This window comes from Oncorhynchus masou, unplaced genomic scaffold, assembly GCF_036934945.1.
Source record: "Oncorhynchus masou masou isolate Uvic2021 unplaced genomic scaffold, UVic_Omas_1.1 unplaced_scaffold_1100, whole genome shotgun sequence".
In the NCBI taxonomy this organism is placed as follows: domain Eukaryota; kingdom Metazoa; phylum Chordata; class Actinopteri; order Salmoniformes; family Salmonidae; genus Oncorhynchus; species Oncorhynchus masou.
This window is the reverse complement of record NW_027016831.1, coordinates 180,001-191,832: the sequence shown is the minus strand read 5'-3', so window position 1 is coordinate 191,832 and position 11,832 is coordinate 180,001. Positions and strand designations below refer to the sequence as shown.

The window sequence follows — 11,832 nt, the reverse complement described above, 5'->3', positions numbered from 1 at the left end:
ATTACACTTCTTTTAGGGTCTCAATGAGTTTACAGATTTGTCTAATCATAATGTCAATTTCTTCTTAGCCAGCTAATGTGACTTTTTTTTATTGTATGTGTCTGTTTTAATTATTGTGGATTTTTTGTTCTTCTATAGTTTACCAACCAGCAGCTACAGTAGCTAAGCAGCTATGCACCTCAAATCCACTGTCCACTAGCACTGTAGAAACTATTACACTCAACTGAGTAGACCTTACAGTGTCATGCTAGCTACATAGTTGTCTCTAACCAAGAGTGCAAAACAGGTATTAGGTATTAGGATAACAATAGGTAAGTACAGTAGTTGTCTTCGTCCAAGATAATCTTAAAGACTTAGAGTGATTAAAAAACAGTAAAAAGACAGTGAAAAATAGGAAATGCGCTAGCTAGCTAGCCAACAGTAGAACCTCTACCGACAGTGAACTCCAACTACCCGGTCAACATTACAGTAGAGGCTATATACAGGTAGTATCACATTTTCATTTCACTTCATTACAGTACAACGGTTTGATTTGTTTGATCGTAGCTAGGCAGCTACATAGCCGACTTTGTATCTAAGACAATTGTGTAGTCTAGAGCGATTTTCTAGGTTAGCTGGCCAGCTATTGTCGTTCTTCTAACGTAGCTAGCCAGCTAGCCCCAGAATAGCAGCACTGTAGTAACTATTACAGTACAACGGTTTGTTTTGTTTGATCAGTAGCTAGCTAGCTACATAGCCGTCTTTGTATCTAAGACAATTGTGTAGCCTAGAGCGATTTTACAGTAGAGCCAGCTATACAGTAGAGAGGCTATATAAGAGTAGAGAGGCTTTATACAGCAGAGAGGCTATATACAGTAGTGAGGCTATATACAGTAGATAGGCTATATACTGTAGAAACTATATACAGTAGAGACGACTTTATTAAGTAGTGTCAACTATATACCACTACCAGCTATACTACAGCAGTACTGTTTCATTTCAATCATTTTAGTCAATAAGATTCTTGCTACGTAGAGAACTATATGAACATTCGAGACGGTAGTCCACTTGTCATTCCAATCTCCTTTGCATATACAGTAGTGAGACTCTTCTGTACCCTGTTAACTATGTGTCTATCTATCCCTGTTCTCTCCTATCTGCACAGACCATACAAACGCTATATACCGTAGCCGAGGCTATAATCTGGTGGTCCCAGTAGAGACGATATACGTGGAGTTCCTATACAGTAGAGGAACTGCCGATCTGCGGCCAACAAGGCAGAGATCTCAGCCTATGCCTCCCTCCATATACAGTAGAGAGGCTATATACAGTAGAGAGGCTATATACAGTAGAGAGGCTATATACAGTAACATGGATCACCACAGATAACACTGCTACTCCTACTGAGACTATATACAGTCCGAGGCTATCTACACCCCGAGAGCTTCTGGTCAGAGGGGTATATACAGGAGATCCTCATATACAGTCCCAAGTGGTCATTCTCTTATATCCCCTTACCCATCTATCTATCGCCTCCTTTGAATTCCATGCTGTCACAGTTACCAGCCCTTTCAAGCTTAACATTCTTATCATTTATCGCCTCCAGGTTACCTCGGAGAGTTCATCAATGAGCTTGATGCCTTGATAAGCTCCTTTCCTGTAGGACGGCTCACCTATCACAGTCCTGAGACTATATACAGTCCCCACGTCTACCTTTGACTCATTACTCTCTGCCTCCTTCTTTCCACTCCTCTCCTACAGTTTGACCTCACCCTCTACCTATACAGTAGAGAGGGTATATACAGTAGAGCTGGGTATATACAGTCCTTTACCCTCTACTCCTCTCCTTTTTGACACCTCTCACCTTCCCCCCTACTCACAAGAGGCTATATACTAGATGAGACTATATCCACTAACCTCAGGGTATATACAGTCCAAGTCTCCGACCACTACCTTGTATCCTATATACAGTAGAGAGGCTCATCCAACACTTCCCACACTGCCCCTACAGCAGGATGGTAAATCAGTAGTGAGTCCCAACCTTCGCTCTATCTCCCCCGCTACTATATCCTCTTCCATCCTTTCATCTCTTCCCTCTGCTATACCTTCTCCAACCTATCTCCTGACTCTATATCCTCAACCCTCCTCTCTTCCCTTTCTGCATCCTTTGACTCTCTATGTCCCCTATCCTCCAGGCCGGCTCGGTCCTCCCCTACCCGTCCGAGGCTATGACTCATTGCGAGTTCACAGAACAGAGACTCCGGGCAGCCGGCGGAACATGGAGGAAATATACAGTAGGACCTGGCATCCTTTCAGTCCCTCCTATATACATTTTCCTCCTCTGTCTCTGCAGTAGAGAGGCTACATACAGTAGGCTATATACCAGTATCTGGCTATAACAGTAGAGAAGCTATATACAGTGCCACCTTCTCCTACCTAGTGAGACTCCTACCCCTAGAGAGGCTCCCTCTCAGCAGATGACTATATACAGTAGTGAACCATTTTGAAAAGAAGAGTCGAGGCTATATCCGTCCTCGTTTGCTATAGTCAAAGACACCGCTATTACTGCTCACACTGCCCTACCCTGTGCTGAGACCTATATACAGTCCCCTCTATCTACAGATGAAGGGTATATACAGTAGAGAGGCTATATACAGTAGAGAGGCTAACAACCTAGCCCGGCTATATCCCCTCCTATATACTCCAGACCATACAGTAGAGGGACCTTATACAGTAGAGACCTCGCTATCAACTCATCCCTGACCGCTGGCTATATACAGTAGAGAGGCTTCAAGTAGAGAGTTGCTATATACTAGAAGAAACCTACACTCGATCCTCCGATGTCAGTAACTGAGACTATATACAGTAGAGCTATATACAGTAAAGAGGCTATAAACAGTGCCGGGTATATACCAGTAGAGAGGCTATATACAGTCAGAATGACCTTATATCCAAATCAGTCAGGTTTCAAGACTAGTCATTCAACTGAGACTGCTCTTCTACATCACGGAGGCGCTCCGCACTGCTAGAAGCTAACTACTCTCCTCTGCTCTCATCCTTCTGAGACCTATACAGTGCCTTATATACTGTGAACCATCAGATCCTCCTACCACCCTCTCCGAGTTGGGCATATACAGTAGAGAGGCCCACGCTAGAGAGCTATATACCTGACAGGTCGCTATACCAGGTGGCGTGGCGTAGAATCTGTATACAGTACAGGCTATATACCACTGGTGTCCCCCAGGGCTCTGTATAGGCCCTCTCCTATTCTCGCTATACACCAGAGAGACTATATACTGTCAGGCTAACCTACAGTAGAGTCTATATATCATTGCTATGAGAGGGTACATAGAGTAGAGACCAGGTGGCTATATACAGTAGAGAGGCTATATACAGTAGAGAGGCTATATACAGTAGAGAGGGTATATCAGTGTGGATGACGGATCACCACCTCAGTGAACCTCGGCAATACGGAGCTGCTCTTCCTCCCGAGGAAGGACTTTCCATGATCTCGCCATCACGGTTGACAACTCCATTGTGTCCTCCTCCCAGTAGCGCTAAGAACCTTAGCGTGATCCTGGACAACACCCTTTATTAAGTCAACCAACATCATCAGTAGGTGGCCCGTTCCTGTAGGTTCATGCTCTACAACATCCGAGAGGGTATATACAGTAGAGAGGCTATACACAGGAAGCGGCGCAGGTCCTAATCCAGGCACTTGTCATCTCCCGTCTGGATTACTGCACAGCTAGGCTGGGCTCCCTGCCTGTGCCATTAAACCCCTAGAACTCATCCAGTAGAGAGGGTATATACAGTAGAGAGGCTATATACAGTAGAGAGGCTATATACACAACCTAGAGAGGGCTATCCAGTTCCAGGCTATCCGCTACAAGACCATGGTGCTTGCCTACAGAGCTAGAGGGGATACAGCACCGAGGCTATATACAGGCTCTGATCAGGCCCTACACCCAAGCAAGGGCATATACAGTAGTGATCCACCTCTGGCCTGCTAGAGGCTCCCTACCATTGAGGAAGTACATTCAGTCAGCCCAGTCAAAACTGTTCGCTGCTCTGGCCCCCAATGGTGGAACAAACTCCCTCACGGGCCAGGACAGCGAGAGTCAATCACCACAGTAGTGAGACACCTAAACCCCACCTAAGGAATACCTAGGATAGGATAAGTAATCCTTCTCACCCCCCTATATACAGTAGAGAGGGTATTGTAAAGTGGCTTTATACATGTAGATGTGACTATACAGTAGATTATATAGTAAGGCTTTATACAGCAGAGAGGCTATATACAGTAGTGAGGCTATATACAGTAGATAGGCTACTACAGTAGATGATATATACAGTAGAGAGTAAGTGCTTTATTAAGTAGTAGACTATATACAGTAGAGGCTATATAAGTAGAGGTTATAAATAAGGAGAAAAAGAGGGTATATACAGTGCAGCAGAACTACAGTTTTGGGGTCTCATATGAGTTTACAGCAGAGGCGAAAACATAATGTCAAAGGATGTGACTTGAATTTGAATGTGACTATTTTTTAGTGTATGTGTCTATTTTGAATTGTGGATTTTTTGTTCTTCTATAGTTTACCAACCCATACAGTAGAGAGGCATACCTCAAATCAAAGTTTATTTGTCAGTGAGAGGAATACAACAGGTGTAGTAGACCTATACAGTAGAAATGCTATATACAGGCTAGAACAGGCTATATACAGTAGAGAGGAACTATATACAGTAGAGAGGGTATATACAAGAGAGGCTATATACAGTAGTGAGACTATATACAGTAGAGGCTATATACAGTAGAGAGGCTATATACAGTAGAGAGGGTATATACAGTAGAGAGGCTATATACAGTAGAGAGGGTATATACAGTAGAGAGGGTATATACAGTAGAGAGGCTATATACAGTAGAGAGACTATATACAGTAGAGGCAATATACAGTAGAGAGGCTATATACAGTAGAGAGGGTATATACAGTAGAGAGGCTATATACAGTAGAGAGGCTATATACAGTAGAGAGGCTATATAGAGTAGAGAGGCTATATACAGTAGAGAGGCTAAATACAGTAGTGAGGCTATATACAGTAGATAGGCTATATACAGTAGAGGATATATACAGTAGAGAGGCTTTATTAAGTAGAGAGACTATATACAGTAGAGGCTATATACAGTAGAGGTTATATACAGTAGAGAGGGTATATACAGTAGAGAGGCTATATACAGTAGAGAGGGTATATACAGTAGAGAGGGTATATACAGTAGAGAGGCTATATACAGTAGAGAGGCTATATACAGTAGTGAGACTATATACAGTAGAGGCTATATACAGTAGAGAGGGTATATACAGTAGAGAGGCTATATACAGTAGAGAGGCTATATACAGTAGTGAGACTATATACAGTAGAGAGGCTATATACAGTAGTGAGGCTATATACAGTAGAGAGGCTATATACAGTAGAGAGGCTATATACAGTAGTGAGACTATATACAGTAGAGGCTATATACAGTAGAGAGGGTATATACAGTAGAGAGGCTATATACAGTAGAGAGGCTATATACAGTAGAGAGGCTATATACAGTAGAGAGGGTATATACAGTAGAGAGGCTATATACAGTAGAGAGGGCATATACAGTAGAGAGGCTATATAGAGTAGAGAGGCTTTATACAGTAGAGAGGCTATATACAGTAGTGAGGCTATATACAGTAGATAGGCTATATACAGTAGAGGATATATACAGTAGAGAGGCTTTATTAAGTAGAGAGACTATATACAGTAGAGGCTATATACAGTAGAGGTTATATACAGTAGAGAGGGTATATACAGTAGAGAGGGTATATACAGTAGAGAGGCTATATACAGTAGAGAGGCTATATACAGTAGAGACTATATACAGTAGAGAGGGTATATACAGTAGTGGCTATATACAGTAGAGAGGCTATATACAGTAGTGAGACTATATACAGTAGAGGCTATATACAGTAGAGAGGGTATATACAGTAGAGAGGCTATATACAGTAGAGAGGCTATATACAGTAGAGAGGCTATATACAGTAGAGAGGCTATATACAGTAGAGAGGGTATATACAGTAGAGAGGCTATATACAGTAGAGAGGGTATATACAGTAGAGAGGGTATATACAGTAGAGAGGCTATATACAGTAGTGAGACTATATACAGTAGAGGGCTATATACAGTAGAGAGGCTATATACAGTAGAGAGGGTATATACAGTAGAGAGGCTATATACAGTAGAGAGGTTATATACAGTAGAGAGGCTATATACAGTAGAGAGTCTATATACAGTAGAGAGGCTATATACAGTAGTGAGACTATATACAGTAGAGGCTATATACAGTAGAGAGGCTATATACAGTAGAGAGGGTATATACAGTAGAGAGGCTATATACAGTAGAGAGGCTATATGCAGTAGAGAGGGTATATACAGTAGAGAGGCTATATACAGTAGAGAGACTATATACAGTAGAGGCTATATACAGTAGAGAGGGTATATAGAGTAGAGAGGCTATATACAGTAGAGAGGCTATATACAGTAGAGAGGGTATATAGAGTAGAGAGGCTTTATACAGTAGAGAGGGCATATACAGTAGAGAGGCTATATAGAGTAGAGAGGCTTTATACAGCAGAGAGGCTATATACAGTAGTGAGGCTATATACAGTAGATAGGCTATATACAGTAGAGGATATATACAGTAGAGAGGCTTTATTAAGTAGAGAGACTATATACAGTAGAGGCTATATACAGTAGAGGTTATATACAGTAGTGAGGCTATATACAGTAGAGGGCTATATACAGTAGAGAGGCTTTATACAGTAGTGAGGCTATATACAGTAGAGAGGCTATATACAGTAGAGAGGCTATATACATCAGGGAGGCTATATACAGTAGAGAGGCTATACACAGTAGAGAGGCTATATACAGTAGAGAGGCTATATACAGTAGAGAGGCTACATACAGTGCCTTGCAGAAAGTATTTGGCCCCCTTGAACTTTGTACATTTACATATTTCAGGCTTCAAACATAAAGATATAAAACTGTATTTTTTAAACAAGAATCAACAAAAAGTGGGACACAATCATGAAGTGTAACCATTTATTGGATATTTCAAACTTTTTGGGGGTAACAAATCAAAAACTGAACAATTGGGCCAAAATTATTCAGCCCCCTTAAGTTAATACTTTGTAGCGCCACCTTTTGCTGTGATTACAGCTGTAAGATCGCTCTGTATGTCTCTATCAGCTTTGCACATCGAACAGACTGAAATTTTTCCCATTCCTCCTTGCAAAACAGCTCGAGCTCAGTGAGGTTGGATGGAGAGCATTTGTGAACAGCAGTTTTCAGTTCTTTCCACAGATTCTCGATTGGATTCAGGTCTGGACTTTGACTTGGACATTCTAACACCTGTATATGTTTATTTTTTAACCATTCCTTTGTAGATTTTGCTTTATGTTTTGGATCATTGTCTTGTTGGAAGACAAATCTCCGTCCCAGTCTCAGGTCTTTTGCAGACTCCATCAGGTTTTCTTCCAGAATGGTCCTGTATTTGGCTCCATCCATCTTCCCATCAATTTTAACCATCTTCCCTGTCCCTGCTGAAGAAAAGAGGCCCAAACCATGATGCTGCCACCACCATGTTTGACAGTGGGGATGGTGTGGTATGTGATGAACTGTGTTGCTTTTACGGCAAACATAACGTTTTGCATTGTTGCCAAAAAGTTCAATTTTGGTTTCATCTGACCAGAGCACCTTCTTCCACATGTTTGGTGTGTCTCCCAAATGGCTTGTGGCAAACTTTAAACGACACTTTTTATGTATATCTTTAAGAAATGGTTTCTTCTTACTCTTCCATAAAGGCCAGATTTGTGCAATAAACGACTGATTGTTGTCCTATGGACAGAGTCTCCCACCTCAGCTGTAGATCTCTGCAGTTCATCCAGAGTGATCATGGGCCTCTTGTTAAATCTCTGATCAGTCTTCTCCTTGTATGAGCTGAAAGTTTAGAGGGACGGCCAGGTCTTGGTAGATTTGCAGTGGTCTGATACTCCTTCCATTTCAATATTATCGCTTGCAATGCTCCTTGGGATGTTTAAATAAAATCTTTTTGTATCCAAATCCGGTTAAATTCTTCAAACAGTATCCCGGACCTGCCTGGTGTAAATAAAGGTTTTCGGATGCTCTCTGCGCTTTTAAATACCTCTGAGACTAAAGTGCAGGTTATTTATACGGAAATACTTGATTACACACAGGTGCATTGTATTTATCATCATTAGTCATTTAGGTCAACATTGGATCATTCAGAGATCCTCACTGAACTTCTGGAGAGTTTGCTGGTTAAATTTTTCAGTTTTTGATTTGTTGAAAACCTTGAAATAAATAAATGTCGGTTCCACTTCATGATTGTGTCCCACTTGTTGTTGATTCTTCAAAAGAAAGGGTTTTATATCTTTATGTTTGAATCCTGAAATGTGGCAAAAGGTCGCAAAGTTAAGGGGGCCGAATACTATATAAAAGGCACTGTACATTAGTGAGGCTATATGCAGTAGAGAGGCTATATACAGTAGAGGGTTATATACAGTAGAGAGGCTAAATAAAGTGAGGCTATATACAGTAGAGAGGCTATATACAGTAGAGGGCTATATGCAGTAAATACCTGGTTATATGCAGTAGAGAGGCTACATACAGTAGAGAGGTTAAATACAGTTAGGGAGGCTTATATATATAGAGAGGTTATATACAGTAGTGAGGCTATATGCAGTAGTGAGGCTATATACAGTAGCGAGGCTATATACAGTAGAGAGGCTATATACAGTAGCGAGGCTATATACAGTAGAGAGGTTAAATACAGTAGAGAGGCTATATACAGTAGTGAGGCTATATGCAGTAGTGAGGCTATATACAGTAGAGAGGCTATATACAGTAGAGAGGCTATATACAGTAGAGGGGCTATATACAGTAGAGAGGCTATATATAGTAAATACCTGGCTATATAAGTAGCGTTAGGCTACATACAGACACCTGGTTAGTCAGGCTGATTGAGGTAGTATGTACATGAAATATAGTTAAAGTGACTATGCATATATGATAAACAGAGAGTAGCAGTAGCTTAAAAAAGGGTTTGTGCAAATAGTTTGGTTACCTGTTCAGGAGTCTTATGGGGGTAACAAGTGTTGAGAAGCCTTCTGGACCTTGACTTGGCGCTAAATAAAGCGGTTGCGGCAGTATATATAAATCTCCTGTCTGAAATAACAGTTAGGTTTGGGTTGGTAACAGACTGATTGGTACCTGTTTGAGCCAGAAAATGGTGCTTTGGGTTCTTGGGTAGATAAATGTCTTTTGCTTCCCTAAGGCCTGAGGGCTTATACACTTTCCTTTGGGCTTAGATAAGAGACGGTTAAATAGAAGTGGCAATATATCCTGTCATTGTCGGTAATTTTTAAAATAAAATTAATTAAATACAGGTGTCACTGTATATTGACTTTTTATTTTTATTTTTTTAAATACTGTATTATTGACTATATGGTTTGTTTAACTCCTGGTGTAACTCTGTGTCGTTGTATGTATAAACTACTTTGTTTATCTTGGCCAGGTCGCAGTTGTAAATGAGAACTTGTTCTAAACTAACCTGGTTAAATAAAGGGTTAGGGTTATATATATAAATACCTGGTTAAATAAAGGGTAGGGTTATATATATAAATACCTGGTTAAATAAAGGGTTATATATATAAATACCTGGTTAAATAAAGGGTTAGGGTTATATATATAAATACCTGGTTAAATAAAGGGTGAGGGTTATATATATAAATACCTGGTTAAATAAAGGGTTATATATATAAATACCTGGTTAAATAAAGGGTTATATATATAAATACCTGGTTAAATAAAGGGTTATATATATAAATACCTGGTTAAATAAAGGGTAATATATATAAATACCTGGTTAAATAACGGGTTAGGGTTATATATAAATACCTGGTTAAATAAAGGTGAAATTAAAACAAACATCAATTTTAAAAATCCATCCAAGTTGTCAGACTTGGATTGTCATTGTTGATAGATTAAAAAAAAGTTTTTACCTCTTCCACACTTACTTTACAGAATTCAAAATTACAATACAATGTATTTCATAATTTGGTCAGTTATGCATGGACGTGTAGGTTCAGAATTTGTTGTTGTTGTGTGTGTGTGTGTGTGTAATTATGATTCCTGCTGATATGTATTATTATGTTAAGAGATTTGACTTACATGAGAGGACTACTACAAATAACATAATAACATTGTAACAATGAGAAATAACACAATAACAAAAATGTGAATACTTTTATTTTGCTAAACAAGACAATGGTTTTACATTCAGAAAGCATTCACATCCCTTAACTTGTGAGATGTGTCCTTGGCTTACACACAATGCCCCATTTTAAAGTAGCATTATGGTTGTTGTTGTTTTTCACATGTTTACAAATCAATAAAAATGAAAAGCTGAAATGAGTCAAGTATTCAATCCCATTGTTATGGTGAGCCTAAATAAATTCAGGAGTAAATATTTGCTTAACAAGTCTCATAAGTTGCATGTACTCGCTCTGTGTGCAATGATAGTGTTTAAAAATGCAGACATTGAATATCCCTTTGATCATGGTGAAGTTATTAATTACACTTTGGATGGTGTATCAATACACCCAGTCACTACAAACATAAAGGCGCCCTTCCTAACTCAGTTGCCGGAGAGGAAGGAAACCTCTCAGGGATTTCACCATGAGGCAAATGGTGACTTTAAAACAGTTACAGAGTTTAATGGCTGTGACAGGAGAAAACTGAGGATGGATCAACAACACTGTAGTTACTCCACAATACTAACCTAAATGACAGAGTGAATAGAAGGAAGCCTGTATAAAATAAAAATATTCCAAAACATGCATCCTGTTTGCAACAAGGCACTGAAGTAAAACTGCAAAACATTTGGCAAAGACATTCACTTTATGTCCTGAATACAAAGTGTTATGTTCGTGGCAAATTCAACACAACACATCACTGAGCACCACTCTTCATATTTTCAAGCATGGTGGTGGCTGCATCATGTTATGGGTATGCTTGTCATTGGCAAGGACTAGGAAGATTTTTAGGATCAAAGAAACAGAATAGAGCTAAGCACAAGTAAAATCCAAGAGGAAAACCTGGTTCAGTATGCTTTCCTACCGACACTGGGAGATGAATTCACCTTTTCAGCAGGACAATAACCTAAAACACAAGGCCAAATCTACACTGGAGTTGCTTACCAAGACTACACTGAATATTCCTGAGGGGCCTAGCTACAGTTTTGACTTAAATTAGCTTGAAAATCTATGGCAAGACTTGGAAATGGCTGTCTAGCAAACTTGACTTGCATGAATAATTTAAAACAGAATAGTGTGCAGATGTTGTATAATCCAGGTGAGCAAAGTTCTTAAGAGACATCCAGGGAGACTCAAAGCTCTTAGAGACATCCATGGAGACTCAAAGCTCTTAGAGACATCCATGGAGATTCAAAGCTCTTAGAGACATCCATGGAGACTCAAAGCTCTTAGAGACATCCATGGAGACTCAAAGCTCTTAGAGACATCCATGGAGACTCAAAGCTCTTAGAGACATCCATGGAGACTCAAAGCTCTTAGAGACATCCATGGAGACTCAGAGCTCTTAGAGACATCCAGGGAGACTCAAAGCTCTTAGAGACATCCAGGGAGACCAAAGCTCTTAGAGACATCCATGGAGACTCAAAGCTCTTAGAGACATCCATGGAGACTCAGAGCTCTTAGAGACATCCATGGAGACTCAAAGCTCTTAGAG

At 40.1% G+C, this 11,832-nt stretch overlaps 1 protein-coding gene across 1 annotated transcript in view; it reads right to left on the bottom strand.

Moving 5' to 3' along the window:
• Window positions 1–10,315: 10,315 nt before the first annotated feature.
• zgc:153284 (uncharacterized protein LOC751696 homolog) overlaps window positions 10,316–11,832 on the bottom strand; it is a 7,546-nt gene continuing 6,029 nt past the window's right edge. The window contains exon 3 of the mRNA XM_064965033.1: window positions 10,316–11,832. This exon is cut by the window's right edge and continues 306 nt beyond it. The gene's annotated coding sequence lies outside the window, so the exon portion shown is untranslated.